At 42.0% G+C, this 16926-nt stretch overlaps 1 long non-coding RNA gene across 2 annotated transcripts in view; it reads left to right on the top strand.

Annotated features, from left to right (window-relative positions):
* The window catches only part of LOC142601045 (uncharacterized), a 59790-nt gene that overhangs the window by 30361 nt on the left and 12503 nt on the right, over window positions 1-16926 (top strand). The window contains exons 3-6 of one of the 2 annotated variants that reach the window (XR_012834601.1): window positions 2697-2907; window positions 5738-5863; window positions 11214-11306; window positions 12102-12166. This is a non-coding gene — a long non-coding RNA (uncharacterized LOC142601045). Of the gene's footprint in view, window positions 1-2696; window positions 2908-5737; window positions 6642-11213; window positions 11307-12101; window positions 12167-16926 lie in introns of those variants that run through there. The other variant, XR_012834602.1, reaches the window with a different exon arrangement.

Genomic DNA, 16926 nt, shown 5'->3' with positions numbered 1-16926 from the left:
CCCTCTTCATTTTTTCTTACATGCAGGAGAATATTTACTATGTCTGAGCTATGTCTGTTGACTGAATTACTGTAGTTCATGTAATTTTTTCTCTCAGATAATAAATTATTCAAGATTGGGATTTGGAAAGTTACAGGTATGGTATTTGCCTCTTTCTCCAGTGACAGAGGCTGGCTACAGGCACTTTAAAGTACCACAGAATTTTTTTGCAGTGGACATTTTTTTCAGAGCACTGTACTTCTATCCAGCCCAAATCCCAGTGGGATGCAGTATACTTAAATGGGAATGCTTATGCTGACATACTTTACTCTGGTCTGAGAAGAAAAATAAACTGTCCCTGTATAAACCTCTTTGATGCTATACATGGGGTCCATCTTCCTAAATTTAGGCACATATAAATTACTCAAGTGTTCTGGGCTTCCTTTTAGTCAATGACAGAAATAGTACCTTCAGTATACGTATGTAAAATATCTAAGACAAATCAGAGAAATCACGCTGGAGGTGCCAGTCCCTCTCCATTAACTGTTCAGGGTGCTTAACACAAATCAGATTTAGACATGTAACTTTCAAATGTCTACATCGGAATGAGATCAATGTGACCATATGCATCTGCACTGGAACTTGAATTGTTGCGGCCACACTGGTGCAAAATCATTAATTCAATCAGCAGACTTGTATGGGTATGACTTTTTCCCCCTAATGTAAGCCAAAGCTTACACTTAAGGCACATGACAGAGCTTTCGTGGGCTGTAGGTAGGTACTTTGGTACAATGTAGGAACAGCAGGCTGAATACTTACGTCGTTGGGTTTGCTGACTGTGCTGTAGAAATATTACTGTGATAAGTATCTGGTCGCTTTTTAGTGCACATCCAAAATACAACAGCTGATAACATGTTTTGAGCTGGTGGTATAGAATTAGAAGCTGCTGAGATAATGCTGCTGATAGTTAAGCTTGCCAAACACATTCCTCTATAAAAGCGGCAATGTTTCATCCTAGTTAAGTACAGTTGATTCTTGACTTGAGTGAAAATAGTTCTGATTTTTATGGAATGCAGAATAGTGAATTTAGACAAAAAACATGGGCTTTCCAAGAGAACCTCTCTCTACCTCTGCCACCCCATATAGTGAAGAGAAGGTTTACAAGGACAGTGTTCATCATGGATTAACTTTCTGTGGCTTTGGAAAAAGCCTAGGCTTGATTTTGGGGAGGTATGTCTATTCTTTGTGTTTGGGAGGGGCTTTCCTATAGAAAGCTGTTTGTAGTGCACTCAGGCTTTGGAGGTGGCCTTCACTTGGTGGAAAAGAGCTGTGTGGATCTCATGCATTTTGTCCACGGTGCAGGCAGTGCAGAGGGCATGGGAGAGCTGTGTGTTGAGGCAGGTATACATGGCAGCCTTCACCTATAGCGCAAGGTGCTCGCTGGGAGGAAGAGTCTTTCATATTGTATGGAGAACATACTGTACCGTTCTGAGCTGGTGCTCTGGGCAGAGACCCCAGAGTGCCTGTACTTTATAAAGGATGATCTAAGTGAATGGGCCCTTCACGTTTGATGGTAATAATTAGGAATACTGTTTGAGATACGTATCTAAATATGTTCTCAGAATTATTTCTTTTTCAGTAATCTAAAATTTTAAAATGAGCTCTACAACATGCTGAAAACTGAAGTGCAGTTCTAACCCCAAAGTGAATGACATTATCCCAAAATTAGCAGTATTAACATCCTTGTACCTCAACCCTGTACATCCTCCTACTCTTAGTCCAATTTAAAAATGGTTACTTGCATGGCTCAATATGAACATTATTTCTGTCCACAATCAGTTACTAACGCCTCAGCACATGGTTGGGTTACAGGGGCTTGAAAAGATGCCCCTGAGCTAGCAAATCACAGAATCACAGAATGGTAGGAGTTGGAAGGGACCACTGGAGTTCATCTAGTCCAACCCCCCTGCTAGAGCAGGATCTCCTAGAGCAGGTTGCAGAATCACATCCAGGTGAGTTTTGAATATCTCCAGAGAAGGAGACTCTGCAACCTCTCTGGGCAGCCTGTTCCAGGGCTCTGTCACCCTCAGAGTAAAGAAGTTTTTTGTCATGTTTAGATGGAACTTCCTGTGTTCCAGTTTGTGCCCATTGCCCCTTGTCCTGTCACTGGGCACGACTGAAAAGAGTCTGGCCCCATCCTCTAGACATCTGCCCTTTAGATATTTATAAGCATTGATAAGATCCCCTCTCAGTCTTCTCTTCTCCAGGTTAAACAGACCCAGCTCTCTCAGCCTTTCCTCATAAGATGGATGCTGCAGTCCCCTAATCATCCTTGTAGCCTTCCACTGGACTCTCTCCAGTAGTTCCCTGTCTTTCTTGAACTGGGGAGCCCAGAACTGGACACAGAACTTCAGATGTGGCCTCACCAGGGCAGAGTAGAGGGGGAGGATTACCTGCCTCGACCTGCTGGCCACATTCTTCTCAATGCACTCTCAGCCTGGACAACGTGGAGAGTTTCCCAGGGAGCACTGGTACAAAACGAGTAGGCAGGAGGGAGTCCTGGCTGTGGCTGAAGTGGCAGAAAGTTGGCATGTGGACAAAAAATTAGTTATGTTTTTGGCTGTAACTTTCCAGAGTGATTATTCCTTTAAAGATGTGCAAAATCATGGGTAAGCACCAGTGTGAAGGATGAATCTTGTTGTGTAATTTCTTGTAAGGTTTCTTGAAAGGTCTAAATGGGAGCACCTACTGGACCACATTGTGATGCCCTCCCACTGTGCCTGCCTACATTTTCTTCTTATAGAAAATACAGTTTATGGAGGAAAAAGGATGAGAAAGCAATGTGTACACTTTCCTTTCCTTGCAAGCTGGATGCCAACAAGTGCCCCTGAGTCTTGATACGCCCCAGGTCAAGACAAGACATGCCAGGTATGCATACATGTGAGATTTGCATAACACTGCTGGTTCCCACAGCGCAGACACAGCTTGAAAGGATCTTTGAGCAGATTGCTGAGGTAGCACAATGGCCAGAAGTAGCATATGTATCTGGACTAAATAGGAGCAATCAAGGGCTGGGGAAATAAAAATTATTTTATGGTGAGTGTATTGTAATAGCAGAAACTCCTTCAGATCCTTCCTTTTATCCACTTAGATCAAGCTGTCTGGAAACGTTTCATGTCTGGTGTTGCCTCACACAAGGAAAAAGATGTCAAGAAGAGAAGAATGCTGTGCACAACTCTTGCTCACTGGGTTTATGTTGAACTCACTAGGATCTGATGCAGAGCTCTTTTTTTAAAGTATACAGACCCTGAAATGTAGTGGAAGCTATACTTCTAAATTGTCAGCCAAAGGCTGGGCTTATTTATGCCTTTTTCCAAGGTGTTGTGCAAATATACAAGTTTACTGGCAATTATCGTGGTTAGGTTTTCAATGAATGCTTAGTTCTTACTTGTCAAGAACAAAAAGTCTTAAATATGTTTACAGATCAGGCTGCTGGTGACCTCCACTTTCTGTTTTGTAATGTTTAACATGCAGTTTCAATGTTTTGTCTTTTTGCTTAGCAGGCTGAGCCTTGCACCATTACTCTTTTTAAAACAGTCTTCATAACTTAAATGTTAATTGGAGTTTCTCTTGGGGAGGTTGAGGCTTAAATGCTACTGATACAGCTTTACATGGAGCAAAGTAAGAATTAAGACGATGTGAACTATGTCCTGGTGTTGCATCAAAATGAAGATATAGAGTGCTACCAAACCTAGACTTGCGCAGGGCACCGCAGAGGTGTGTTGTGTAGTATCCATGGAGTAAGACTGTTACCTTGCAAGGCAGAAAACAATTGAATAAAACTCACATCAACTTACATTAGCTATTTCCTGTTAGAAAACACTGAATATTGTTTTTCATAGGCACGCTTTATGCAGCACATGGTATGATAATTGTCAAGCGCTGTGGTACTTCTTCTTATTTGGTAAATCTACTACATGTGGATGAGATATTATTTTTCCATGGATGTCTTTATATGGACTGCAGCCAGTGCGTCTACCTAGAAAACTATGTCAATGTAATGCAGTGTTATGTAAGTTTTGTTTAGGTTCTTATATGCTGCACGTCACAGAGTTGAATGTCTTCCAGAAGTCCATTAAGTGATGGGATTGTCCTCTGCTACATATGGTTTTTTCTCTCCCATACTTTCCAAAGGTGAATTTTGTGCTCTTTTTATTTTCAGTGTCTTTTAAAATAGTTACTGCATTATCTGTACACAGTTCTGTATGTAGTTATGTGACTCACATTCAAAGTAGAAGATAGCAAGCTTTGTGCTGGGGCTACTTCCAGTGGGAACTCATCCAAAAGTCTGAGACCGGCCTGAGAAAACTCTGTTTTCTGCAGAGCTGTTCTTTGGAGAGGGATAATCCCGCTGCACCTGCACGATGAAGCTGCTGTCTATTTTTCCTCATCCTGTCTCTCTCTGTAGGTAACCTTTCACATAAGTGGAAAGGGTCCCAAACTTCTGAATCCCTTAGGAATAAGGATGCAACACTGAAAGTAACACCGCAGATTGAAGACAGGTCTTAGACCTGCGCCCGTTCAGAACTGGTTCTCACAGCAGCTGTATCTTGTCCGTGCACGTTGTGGTGCTGACTCTCTGCTGCATTGTGGTGAGGGGGATGGCAGGACCCAAGCTAGAGTGCTCCTGGGAGGACCCCACTTTGGAAAGAGTGTTGCTGTGGGATATTCGTCCCCTCCTTTCTTTCATTCTTTCCATCTTTTTTCAGGCTGAAGTCTAACATTGGGTCTTCAAATTTGCTGTTAGAGCTTAAGCAGCATCTGATATGTACCATACAAGTGATTATTAGAGTAGCGCAAGCCCTTTTGACCAAGTATTACTGCTGTGTAGTTTTTCAACTTTGGGATTTTTCCCCAGCTGGATATTGCTTTTGAACTGAAATGATCTGCGTGTCTCTTAGGAGCTGAGCTGTCTGGAAAACATTTTGATCAAATTCCAACACAGTTTTTCCAAGTGTGTTTCTTTTGCCTTTTGCTAGCTACTTCCTGATGCTGTTTATCCAAAACACCACCTGCTGTCAAGGGCAATGCTGGCCATTTGAAACGTCTCCATGTCCGTGAAGCAGCTGTACCTATTAGGCTTAATTTCTGCAATGAATTACCAAGGGTATGTAATTTAAAACCCACTGTTCTTCTCTGCCCTCCTACAACCACCAGTCATCTCATTTCAGCTGCAAGCAGTGATGGAATTAGGTTGCCAAGAACCTGGAAGGTTTGCTTTCTCTCTATACCAAATTTAACATAATATATGTATGGCTTATGCAAGAAGGAAGACAGTTTTTCTGTTTTCTTGCCATATCATATAACCCTGGAATCATGAATAGCAAGACTAACTATTAATTTCAGTTTATTTGGAGAAAAAGAAGAAACAAAAGGGAAATGAAAACTAAGCTTGGGAGGTGTACAATAGGAAGATACGATTCTCTAATAAATATTTTAAAATTCTAAGAGAGTCTGAACTTGGGACTGGTATGCAAGAAAACACAGAAGATTTACATATGGTGTGGATGTCCAAGAGGTCTGAATCAAAGTGAAACTGAGAATAAAGTTTTGCTTTATAGTGGTCTGTGCTACATTTGGATCAAGCAAAGAGGGAAGGAAAGAAAAACGGAATTATTTGAAAGTTCAAGAAAGTACAAGTGGATTCCAACATCATAATAATTCCTGCAATAATTCTTTTTTTCTTTTTTTTCTTCAGGAGATCCTCAAGTACCATGGAATAATGGAAGAGTGTCAATAGTGGATTGGAACATGAGCTGTCAACAAGCTGGATGAATGGTGTGATTGTCACATCCACTGAACGTTCCAGAGCTTTCCTGACAAGGTTTTGAGTTTCTGCCAGTGTAGGCTGATTTTATTTTGATTGTTTTGGGGACATTAGAAAATTTTTAGACTCTAAGCTCTACCAACAGCTGGAAGGATCTGTGAGGACTAATGTAACTATTTGTTCCAAGCAACCTACATCATTGCTCTTTTTTTCTCCTTTTGGCAAGTATCCATGAACACATTTAAGTTTTAGAAAGCCTTGAAGTAATCATTACAGCTGTATTTGACCAATGGATCGCATGGACTTCTCACCATCTGTGAGTGATGAGGTCTTTTCAGTACAGACAGCCAAATCGCTGTAACATTAACAGTTTGACCCTCCAAAGAATCCGGATACCGAGTTAAAAATCATGAGACTGGGAAATTTTGGGGATAGCATTTTTAAGTTTTATAAGTCATATCGTTATTGTCTTCTGATCCAATGCACTTGTCTTTATAAACCGATTTTTCCTCTTCCATCTTTCTCTCCATGTTCCTGTATCTCTTTCAACCAAGTTTGTGAAACTGCTTTTTGGAGAATTCTGTTAGAACAGAGTGTTAGGTCCTGGAATATTTCAGAACAACTCATAATGGAGTGGTTAAGTATTGAATTCAGCGAGGCTGTTTCATGAAGGTTTTTACATTATTTGGACAGCTCTAAGACTTGCTTACCTCGCTCCCCTGCAACAAAACAAAACTTGATTTTTAATACTTTCTGAGGTTACCACTAGATATTACATCTGCTGTCAAAGCCTGTGACACTTGCTTAGGTCTGTGAAAATCTCTGAACCTCACAAATAAACACTTAACAAAAATATACATTGCATACTTGGCAGTGGAGAGATGCCACAGTTAGATGACAGAACCACCCTATGAAAAGGGACTCACCATGCATATCCCAAGGAACACATCTTATTAAAATAAAATACAAGGAAAATAAGAACATATCAAGAATAGTGGTCTGTGTATTTCAAAGGCAAGAAGGTGTGCCAAGAAAAACATTGTAGTCGTGCTTCCAGCTTAAAACAACGTTTGAGAAGTATTTTAAAAAGCTTTTTACTTCAGCTTCAGTTTGGTGCCACTGTTGGGTTTTCAGGCTTACAGGACTTTTTTTTTTTTTTTTTTTTTTTTTTTTTTAAATCTAGACACAATATAGAAAATACAGTATTAAGAAAAAGCATTCCTAATATTGGAACCCATTTGTTATCCAGTTCAAAAAAGTATAAAAAGACAAGATATCCTGGAAAAGAGAAAAAGAAGAATGTCCTAGAAAATAGCTTAAAACCCCAGAACATCTAAATCGGATGCATTTATATGCAATAACAGGTAATATATTTATCAAACTCGTACTGGTTGAAAACCTAAAAAAGAAATTAGTCTTTCTTGCGGTAACAAAAGCTAAATGGCAAGTTGGTGATGAGATCAGGCATAACAATCTTAGCTGCAGTGGAACATACGCTGTCTCTTTAACAACATTACACAGCAGCTTCTGCTGGCTACATACTATATAAAATCCATTTTGCTGAATATTGTTCCTTAGAGCAATTATTAGCAGAATAGGAATGGCCCAGAGTTGGAAAAAACCAAATCAAAATAAATGTTTTTTTCAGACCACATTGTTATGGATAATCAGTGAAAACTGAATGGAGAGTAAGGGAATGGATGTGAGGACTAACAGGGACAGGAGTGATGCTATCCAGCTTTAGGTGACATCTGGCAAAAGGTCACATCCAGAAAATGTAGCTGATTTGGACAGGAATGAACTACAAACCAGCCAAACTGAGTAGTGCTCAGAAGGGAACACAAAGGCTTGTGTTTCTGATCAGTCCTGCGTCGCCATCTGCCCCTGCTCTGAAGAGCACAGCAGCCCTGAGTGCCTCTACATGGTTGCCTGCTTAGGCCGTTACCTGAGCATCTGTTTTGTTTTGCTGAATTTTGGTATTCCCACCAATGAGGGGGAGTACAGAACTTTAGAAAGTGAATCTGGATAAATTAAAAGAGTAACCTAACCCAGCTGTAAAGCAGGAGGGGAAGGAGGGATGCCATACTGTTATTGCTCCTGTGCAATGTGCCGTCCGCCCTAGCCCTCTTGACCTCCCCAGTTTTCTTCTCTTTCCCCTTTGGCTGCATTTATCTCATGGCAGCACATTTTGTTTCTTTAGCCATCTGTGTGTGATAGTTCAAGCTACAGAACTGGACATTATTCTATGCAGTTGGTTCCATATACTTCCAAAGATGAGAGGAAAGTGCTCCTGGGTTTTAGAGACATTTGTGATGGGCTGGGAGACATAGGTTAGAGCTGTGTGTTCAGCCCCAGTGGAGCAGGAAGCCTAGGACACTCCAGACCACCCAACTTCAATAGAAAAAAACTACCTTGTCCTATCTCCACCAGGGTTTTTCAATATGCTAGATAAAACAACCAAACCAAAGCTTTGGAATGGAGCAGAAAATGGAATCTCTATAAGAAGTTATATAACCAAACTAAAACTTTCTGAAAAATAGCGAGTTAATCATGTTTCTGGAGATTATTTAGCTCTTAAAAAAAATGACGTCACGTTTTTTCTTCCTTTCTCTGTGTCTGAAGTTTCTTAAGCTGCCTGATGGGAGGCAGTGAAAGCCTCCGATCCTGTAAGCTGCTATGTCAGGGAAAAATGTAACTACCCTTTAAAGACATATTTCATCCTGCCTCTCCTATTACTAGGCTGTTTTCTGCACTGGGTATTTGTAAGTTACATTGACCTTCACAAAACAAAAAAACCCCAACCCAAACAACCCCAACTAAAAGCAGTTAATTTCAAAACCTTTTATTTGAGAAATAATGTGTGCATAATATAAAGACTGTCAGATTAATGCATTATGCATAGGGGAGGGAAGGCACGTTTCCCCAGCATTAGATACTTAAGACAGGCAATTCATGATGTCTTAGCCAGCCCAGCTGTTGAATCCTGTGGCCTCAGTCCCTCTTGGCTGGATATCGTGAGAATTGCCTGCTTGGGAGGTGCCTAAAATTGGGTGGTGCCAATTATCCTTTCTATATAAATTTTTAAACAACTAATAAATTGCCTCAAGTCTTCTATGAAATATCATGGAGACATTTACTTTCTGTTGGTTTCATTTCCCAGGAGTATATTTTTATTTCTTTCATTCTCCTAAATTGTCCTTACCTAATTTTCATGTCCCATTCCTTCCACCATTATGTTATCATCCTCAGAACAACACTTCATGATTTGGCCTTATCATAGGCGAATCAAAACTGACGTACAGTGGGAAGTAGTGCTTACTAAATTTAAACATCAAGGCAAACTGTTATTTACATGCAAGACAGCTTTATTGTTTATGATCATTTATTTATTGCACTTCTAGCGTACCGGGAGCTTTGCAGCACATATTGCTAGGTGTGCTCTCTGCCCTTTGAATACTGATATTTTGGAATTCTCCTGAGAATGAAAGGCTGGTTGATCTACTCTTGAAGCTTGACAGGTGATATTCTTATTTATCTTTTTAAAATGAGAAAACAAAATGTAATCACCATTCTTTCTGACCATCTGGAAAAATGCGTATAGCAGACGTGAGCAGTTGCAGTTCCCTTCCTCTGTTAGTTGCACTGGGTAGGAATATTTACAGGTTTTATGATCTGATTTCCTTCTTCACGCAATGCAATTCACTGCCACAGTTGGGGATAAATACTGCAGGGAAGGTAGCGTGAAAGGTAAAGTATACATTTTTTTTCCAGGTGGTGCATTTATCTGTTTAATAAACCTGGTTCACAGCTTCCAACAGCTATAGCCAGCCATTAATAATGTAATTTATGTCAGCCCATAGGGGCCTGGTAGCAGAGCAATTAGGACACCTGGCCTCAGAGCCAGAGTCACGAGCATGGGCTGTGCTCCCTACGTGTGCTGACAGTGGTTCCCAAGGGATCCTACTTTAAATGAAGGCTTAGTCACTCAGGCTGGCAAGTGGAAGGTGGGCAGGGGTGATGCCAACAGGCTCACGCCCGTCCTTGCTGTTTTCTGCAGAAGTGGGTGTGCTTTAAACTGTGTTTACCCAGGTCATATCCCAAGACTCAGGGCGATGGTGGATGTGTTGTAGATGCCTATCACTGCCCTCTTATGGAAGGAGTCAGCGGAGATCGGGAACATATCCTTGGTTCCCCACAGCAAGGTGCATGAACTACTTTGGGTTTAGAAAGCCTCTGTGCATCAAATGGTGGCAGCCTTAGCTTTCCCAGGAGTGAGATGTAAAAGCAATGCGTGCTGTTGCTCTGGCATTCTGGAAGGGGGACAAGCACACTAAATCACAAAATCACTACACATTTATTATAACACAGTGGTTATAATTTGGTGGAACTCTAGTCCAAAGCTAACAACAATTCTTAATGTGCCCCAGGATATTCTGTTGGGCCCCACTGGATGCAAAGGCATCCAGTCAACAATGTCTTTACTATGTTCTGCTGCACAGACCCAAAGCTTTGTCTTGCGGAAGATGGCCACCTGGTACCCCCTTATTCAAATGCACAGTCTGTCCTTGAAGCATGTTATGAAAGCAAAATAGATTAGGAAAAATGGTATTATTTGCAAGCAAACAGAATAACAGTATCAAATCTAGTAAGTTCTATATTAAGGGAGAGAGAGAGCGTATTCTTCTTAGCTGGCAGTAAACTTCCCTGCCTATATTTTTGGGCTGCTTCAGTTTCAGCCTCTTTTTAAAAAAAGTAATATCAAGCTCGAGCTCCATTATACCGTATGTGACCTTTTTGTCAGTCTCTTGGAGCTCTGGTGTCTGTGCCGGATCAGGCCTTGATCACCAGTCCTTGTGATAAACAGCTGTTGTTTTTCTCCGTACCTGTGCACTGCTACCTAAGGTGCCCATCGGTCGAGGGCAGTTACGTGCTGTAGCTCCCAGTCTGATGAATTATGGATACTGAAGAGGGGAGATCCAACTGCTCTCCCCTGCTCTGTTCCTCCCTCTTCAGGCTGCATAGTTCTGGCTGTCCTCTGCACAGTCTCTAGGACTCATCTGTCTCTACAGTGGCTTGACTCAACTTGGCAGCACTAAAATAACCTCAACACAAAAACAAAGTATAGCTTTTTGCTGCTTAGCAAGTTGAATTGGCTTTATTGTACAGATAGAGCATCAGAAGTAACACAAGAGAGGAGCTGAGGCTGTGTGGTTGGGAATTGGGATACAGGCAAGGAAGAGGGAGAAGGAAAGTGGAGGAGCAGGACCATGGCAACCTAAGGCAACCAGCTGTTAAATCTCCTCCGCTACACATCTGGCTATACTCACAGCATCTCAGCACCTCTCTCACCAGGCTTCCTTACACCATGCCGCTGGAGTAACTGTGGTCTGCTATTGCCATTTTACAGGAGAAGGCACAGAGACAATCAGTGGGTCTCCCAGTGCTACGCAGATTAGCTGAGACATGGCAAGGAATTGGAGTCAGGTGTCACAAACCAGAGGTGAGTGAACTGCTGGTCGTTCCTCCTTTCCAGAAGGTGCAACTAACCTTTCTTCCTCCCTCTTTATTCCTGCTCTTATATGGTAACTGTACTTCTGCTTATGAGCATACAGGGGCATTTTAATACTGCGCTGCAAAGGCAGAGGTTTAGTATCCTTCTTCTGTCCCTTTATCCATGAACTATGGCAAATAATCTGCTAGCTAGGGAGTAAAGTGGAAGTTGCCTTCCATTTGTTGCTGCCTTGCTGTAGTCTGACTAGTCAGCTGCCAGAATCTTCTAATTTCTAAGCTAAATGTGCTAGCACTTGGATTTCAAAGTGCAAAACCATGTTCAGGAGTGCTTATAATTGGAGTTTTTATTAAATTTTTCTTTGTAGTCAGGATCGGCAACGTGAAAATAGATTATGCCTTTTGAAAGCCTCAAGCTAACATGCACCAAAGATTAGCTTGTTTCTACATAGTAATCATGTGACACTTAAAAGTCACTGTGCAAACTGTACATGACACTCAGGGACATGTTTAAAAGCAGTGTAATCAGCTTTCAGTCTGGTCTTTCACTTCGCATGCATTTAGAGTAAGTCAGATAGAAATGTTCTACTCGCAGGTCTTGCTGTGATCTCTTTAACTACCCACTTGTAAAATCTTTTGGTAGCATGGTACAAAGGCAGAAAACAGCTCAAATAGCATCTTAAAAATAAAGTAATGCACTGGAGCTGAAAGCTTCAGAATGATGATATACTAGTTGCATTTCATATTAGCCCCAAATAGTATTTTTTGTTGGCTGCATTTCGCTCAGTGAACGCAACCTCTTCCGCTTGTGGAGTTCATGGAGACGGACTGCGCTTTCCTTGTTCATATTCCGTGAGTATGTTTGCAGTATGGAATACTTGGTATCCACAATACAAGCTGTGCTATTTAGCTGTGATTAGTTACTTAAGTCATTTGTTATTATTTCCATTACCTAATTGGGGGGGAGAAGAATTTATAATTAGCAGGGTGAGTTTGGCTTTCTGAATAAGGCAGTAATTTGCAGGATGGGATTTAGCAGGGAAGTAGAATTAGGACATTTTCCATTTTCTTAATTATACAGGTCTTGTCCATAGAATCAGTCCTAGAAAATTAAGTTACTCTTAATACTTTTGGAAGGGAACATAGTAATTTTAAATACTGTATTCTATTTAAAAAGGAACACAGCTGTGCTCTTGAGATTAACTGTGAGAAATACTGTCAGTACAGTCAGTCTGTAACAACATGTGTATTGTGTCTATTATGTACTTAGATATCTTTGATCTGTGGGCTGTGGCTCTCCCAGTCACCCTTCAGTTTGAACCTGTAATCAGTGATATAGCTGTCGGCAGAGGCTAAAGGTTTGGTACAGGGTTCTAGTTAAAGCCACTCCTTGCTGTTAAGGCAGCTTTTCTCCACTACTTACGTGGTAGATGCGCTGAAATGAATTAGGAATGTTGACAGTTAGGAGCCAGGAGCTTGTTTCTACTTCCACATTTGGTAGGACTGGAAGTCTTTATAGGGATACCTTCAATGTTAAAGTCAGGGTAACAGTGAGAGTCAGGATGAGTTGGAGACCTCAACCTCCGCTGAGTCTATATGGGAATCTTATACTCTGGTGAGGAGTATTATCCTTAAATCTGGGCAGCTCAGTGTCGATCAGGTAGTTTTAAAAATAAGATCAAGCTTCAGTATTGGGTTGATTTTAGTAAGCATAATCTCTGGCAACTCAAGTTTTAGTTCAATCTGTATTTGGCTTTCAAATTGCGTTTTGAATTCTGGCCAGTAGAAACGGGAGACTGAGATTGGACTCAGAAGTGAAGGGGCCTCTCACTGGTCAGTGATAAGCATGGGGGTTTGAGTAGTGCTTGCAGGGCAGTCTTGACCTCTGATGGGCTTATACAGAAATGGTAAGTTAGATGTCGGGATGAATTATCTTCAGGGGGTGCTTGTTACTCTTCATGGACTACACTGAGAGACTAGTGTGATCTGGCTTCCAACTTGGATGTCTGCATTAAATACCTGCTGCTAGATGGGATGAATCAGATCTTTTTTGCGTGTTGGCAGTAGCACTAAGGAGGATCAATTGCCTGAACTTTCAGCACATCACTTGCAATCTAGTACCACTCTGGAATTTACTCAGATTATTGTGATCAGTGGTTGTTCTCCTTGTCAGTTATTTTGAATAACATTTTGAATCCTTTTGACAAACATGGAAATACTGTGAAAATAGGAAAGCTGGAGCCAAGGAAGGTGAGTTCATTCCAGCTTTGTTCAGGCTTGATCTCATTCTGAAGAAAGTGCCTTTCCACAAATGTTGGGTGGAGACACCCCAGGTTCTGTAGCTCAGCCAGTCTGGCTATTTCAGTCGGAAAATTTTATTTCTTTTATACTTCTGTTCAGGCCAGCTTTATGCTTGCTTCTGCTTTCTAACAGATGTACAGATTCACCTGGTTCCTATACATTTGGTAGAGTTTTCCCGGTAAGTTCAGTAGATGTGAAAATAGTCAATAAGCAATACCTTTCATGCCTTTCATCTTTCATCGGCAAACTCTCTGAAGTCAGCCACCTCCCGCTTGTACGGAAGAGGAAATTGTAGTTGTGAAGGGGCTTGAACACAAATTGAATCTTGCTTCTCTGAGGGTTGGGCTTGGCACAGAATTCATTAATCTGCAGTTCTGGCTCAGGCAGGTATTTTACTCGCTCTTTCCTCCTCCTTTCCCTTCCTCCTCTTGGCTGGTTGTCCTTGTCTGGCTCTCCCTTCACCATGCTAGCACAGTTGTGAGTAGGACTGCAGAATAAGTTGGATTGGGGAAATGTTCCAGCTAAAAAAATGATTATTATATTGGAGGTACAGATTCTATTTCAGCTGAATCACTTCCTCAGGAGACTACATAAATGTTTGTGCTGGGAGGGCACTGCGAGAACCAGGATTGGAGCTGAAGTAGGAATGGCTTCAGCTGGCAAAGCATCATTGCTGTCAAAGCCTCAGTCCCAGGAAAGTGCTCCGAGAGCAAGGGCAAACCTGATCAAGTGGTCTGATACAGTGTTGGCAATGGACCTGCTTTGAGCAGGGGACTGGACTCGGTGAGCTCCACAGGTCCCTTCCAACCTCAATTATTCTGTGGTTCTATGATTCAAACTTAAAGCCTGTTTGAGGCATCCTTTGATTCTGTCGTGCTGGTGCACACATTTCTTCAAGAGCAGGAATACAAAGCTAAGATCAATACTGTCCAACAGAGATAGAGGCCCTCTGACCACCCGGTATGCTCAAATAGTAAAAATAGTAAAAGCCAGATCACATCCACCCAATTTTTATTTAGTAAGAAGAACACTATTGCAACTTTTCTTTATTCTTTTCTGCTTTGTCCAAAATAAGAATCGCAGATGTGGCACTGCATAAAGACTGTCGTATTTTGATTTGTTACAACTTAATTGTAAATGCTGTGAGAGCTAAAAGGATGATGTCTAGGTAGAAATAGTAGACAACCCCATACCTGCACCACTGTCAAACACTCTGTGATACCCATGCTACCGAGCCTGTTCTTCCAAAGCAGGCAGTGCCTTCTGTCCTGGAGGACTATCCCTGAAAGCCATCTATCATCTCTGAGGATCAGGGCCACCATGTGTTGGTAGTAGATTGCATAGCTATGCTGAATATACACCTCTGTTTCCTTCTTGCCTGCCATGATGCTGGTGTTGAGAACGTTGTTCCTTTCCAGGTCCCCAGCCGCATGTGCAAAATGCAGAGGCAGTGAAAGACAAGGTAGCCCCCACTCTAGCTGTACTAATGCAGGTAACGAAGAAAGTGCTGAAGTCCACAGTTCCCACCCATCTGAGGTGTCCCTCCAGGGATTCCAGCTCTGTCAGCCCCTGCTACTTTCCAATGAAGCCCTGCTACTTTCCTATTCAAAAAGACCACAGCATACTGCACAAAGAGATCCGAGGCCAAAGGGGATCACTGTGTCCAGTGCTCAGAGTGATGTAGCTTACCTTTTCAGCAGCCTGCAAAATTCAAATAAATAAGTAAATAAATAAATAAATAGATTAGTATGCATGAAAGAATAGGTGGGAGACATAATTCTAAAGTTTTTCTGTGTTTAAGTGAGAATCAACTCCAACTATGCAAATGGAACTGGAAGAAATCAATTCCAAGCTGATATAAATGTATCCAAGTGGGTATTTGTAAGAAATGGTGCAAGCAAATACAGCTCCACTTGTTTGACATCTAGAATGAGATTCATTGATGGATTCAATGGTGAGGAATAAATACTTCGCAATACATGAGTCATCCCATTCTAAGGTAGATATATAAATTAATTCAGATGAGTTGTACTCCAGAAGTGCTTCTCCAATACAATAATACAGTAAAAAGGTTGTCTAGACAACTCGCTCAGTTTTGCATGTTTACATTAAAAGCATGAAAGGTTTTAGTGAGATGAATCTCATCCCTGGTTTACTACAGGCCTGTGTCCAGGTTTAACATGGAGATCTGAGAGCCTCCTCCTATTACTAACGTGAACATGTATAGCTCTATCTGGAACTGATCCATACTGAAGAGAGGGGCTTGTGGTGAGGAAGGACAGAAGCATGCCAACATGCAGATCCATGGCCAGAGCCAGGCCAAGGGGGACATCAGCCATGCAGGGGCTTCAGGAAGGGCGTCACAACACATACAGCATACAGTCAGGGGGACATGTAAGGGCATGCAGTCGCTGTTGCTGCCGAGACACAGGGTCTGCTGGTGCCTGGTGGCAATTAGTAGGAGTGTGAAAGGCGGGAAGGAGCGCCACAGTAGGATGGTCTGGGAGAGGGATGCTCCCAAATCTTCTTGTGACAGCTCTGCCTGCATTCCTTGCACACCAGCAAGCATTGCGAATGACGCAGGGAGAGGCACGTAAGTTGCATTCCTTGCAAGCCGACAGCAATTTATTATCTGCAGTATGTGAGGGATATTTTAGAGAAACTGTACTTCAGAGAAGTATAGTGGAGGGTCAAGACTTCTTGGGCAGCTCAGGGTAGTCTCAAGGGGAATTCCCTGGTGGTAGACCTGATCTCAGCTGAGAGCTCAAGCCAGATGGCCCTTTTCTCCATGCCCATACAGCTGTTCATATCACCATGTGAGAGACTGGACTGGGAAACTGATGCCACTGAAATATAACGTGTTCTTTATTATTTTGCTGTGTGGTTTGCTGCCTTATGTAGCTCTGCTGCCGGATGTCCATGGTGAGGACATCCAGCAACCCTGGCTCAGAGCTGCTTTTTAAAGGCTCAGCATAGTCTATCACATAGTCTCTTAGATTTCTGTTTATGTCCTGTCAAGCAGCTCTTGCTGCTGACACGACTCTTCACACGTGTCCCTGGCTACCTTCAGCTGGTCCTCAGAGAAGATCCTACATAACGACCAGCCCCAGTCTCCGTTGAGCGTGGTGAGCCAGGCTGTAGTCACAGCACCTTTATTTGTTGTCAGTGACCTCACTGACAAGACAAATCAATCCTGAAGGAGGTCTTTCTCTTTTAAAGGAAGTCAGTGAGCCTTTGCACATTACAGGTTGGCAGGATACGTATTGGTTATTTGAACTAGAGAGGGCAAAATCCCTTGGGCCTGTTGCCCA

The sequence above is a fragment of the Balearica regulorum genome, chromosome 1, assembly GCF_011004875.1.
Source record: "Balearica regulorum gibbericeps isolate bBalReg1 chromosome 1, bBalReg1.pri, whole genome shotgun sequence".
Classification (NCBI taxonomy): Eukaryota; Metazoa; Chordata; class Aves; order Gruiformes; family Gruidae; genus Balearica; species Balearica regulorum.
This window is presented reverse-complemented; position numbering and strand designations above follow the sequence as displayed.